Source organism: Capsicum annuum, unplaced genomic scaffold (genome assembly GCF_002878395.1).
Source record: "Capsicum annuum cultivar UCD-10X-F1 unplaced genomic scaffold, UCD10Xv1.1 ctg58760, whole genome shotgun sequence".
In the NCBI taxonomy this organism is placed as follows: Eukaryota; Viridiplantae; Streptophyta; class Magnoliopsida; order Solanales; family Solanaceae; genus Capsicum; species Capsicum annuum.
In genome coordinates this window covers 1-1,779 of record NW_025867406.1, presented here as the reverse complement: position 1 = coordinate 1,779, position 1,779 = coordinate 1, and the positions used below count along the sequence as shown (strand labels likewise).

Below are 1,779 nucleotides of genomic sequence, written 5' to 3'. Positions count from 1 at the left end.
TGTCTTGGATCCACAATAAATCCTACGGATTCTTAGGATTGGTATATATTTTTCTATCCTGTAGTTTTTAGTTGCCCTAATTCAAGCCAAGTAGCACAACTCTTTATACTCATCCTGTATATTGTCCCCTTTGTTCCGTTCTGTGTTGAAATGGAAGCTTAATTTATTACTTATTATTTTATCAGATTTTAGATTAGTTAGTGATTAGATATTAGTATGAGACGAGATTTTAAGAAAAATTTTTTGATTTCTTTATAGGAGTATAGGAGAGGACAAATCTCTTTTTTTCGATGCGAATTTGACACGACATAGGAGAAGCCGCCCTTTATCAAAAAATATATTATTATATTTATATTATTTTTAATAATAAAATAATAAAATAATAAAAGGGGGTTCCAAAATATTAATATATAGTGAAGTGTTCCCCCAGATTCAAAACTTTTTTTCAATACTAACTAATAATCCTACTAATAATCCTACTGATTGGATTTCTATGCTTAGTTTGATAGGAAATAAGATATTCAAATAAATAATTTTATAGCAAATGACTATTCATCTATTGTATTTTCATGCAATTAGGGGGCAAAAAAACTCTATGGAAAGATGGTGGTTTAATTCGATGTTGTTTAAGAAGGAGTTCGAACGCAGGTGTTGGCTAATAAATAATGGGCAGTATTGGTCCTATTGAAAATACCAGTGAAGATCCAAATCGAATAGTGAAAAACATTCCTAGTTGCAGTAATGTTGATTATTTATTCGGCGTTAAAGATATTTGGAATTTCATTTGTGATGACACTTTTGTAGTTAGTAATAGGAATGGAGAAAGTTATTCCATCTATTTTGATATTGAAAATCAGACTTTTGAGATTGACAACGATCATTCTTTTCTGAGTGAACTAGAAAGTTCTTTTTATAGTTATCAAAACTCGAGTTATCTGAATAATGGATTTAGGGGCGAAGATCCCTACTATAATTCTTACATGTATGATACTTAATATAGTTGGAATAATCACATTAATAGTTGCATTGATAATTATCTTCAGTCTCAAATCCGTATAGATACAACCATTATAAATGGTAGTGAGAATTACAGTGACAGTTACATTTATAGGGCCGTTTGTGGTGGTGAAAGTAAGAGTAGTAGTGAAAACGAGGGTTCCAGTATACAAACTCGCACAAAGGGCAGTGATTTAACTATAAGAGAAAGCTCTAATGGCAGTGATTTAACTATTGGCAGTGATTTAACTATAAGAGAAAGTTCTAATGGCAGTGATTAAACTATTGGTAGCGATTTAACTAATGGCAGTGATTTAACTATAAGAGAAAGTTCTAATGATATAGAGGTAACTCAAAAATACAGGCATTTGTGGGTTCAATGCGAGAATGTTATGGATTAAATTATAAGAAATTTTTTAAATCAAAAATGAATATTTGTGAACAATATGGATATCATTAGAAAATGAGTAGTTCGGATAGAATTGAACTTTTGGTCGATCCGGGTACTTGGGATCCTACGGATGAAGACATGGTTTCTCTGGATCCCATTGAATTTCATTCGGAAGAGAAGCCTTATAAAGATCGTATTGATTCTTATCAAAGAAAGACTGGATTAATCGAGGCTGTTCAAACTGGCATAGGCCAAATAAATGGCATTCTCGTAGCAATTGGGGTTATGGATATTCAGTTTGTGAGGGGTAGTATGGGATCTGTAGTCAGAGAGAAAATCACCCGTTTGAGTGAACATGCTGCCAATCAAATTTTATCTCTTATTATAGTGTG

The 1,779-nt window shown here is 32.0% G+C and overlaps 1 pseudogene; it reads left to right on the top strand.

Moving 5' to 3' along the window:
• Nucleotides 1-544: 544 nt before the first annotated feature.
• On the top strand, nt 545-1,771 carry LOC124893398 (annotated as a pseudogene).
• The last annotated feature ends 8 nt before the right edge of the window (nt 1,772-1,779 follow it).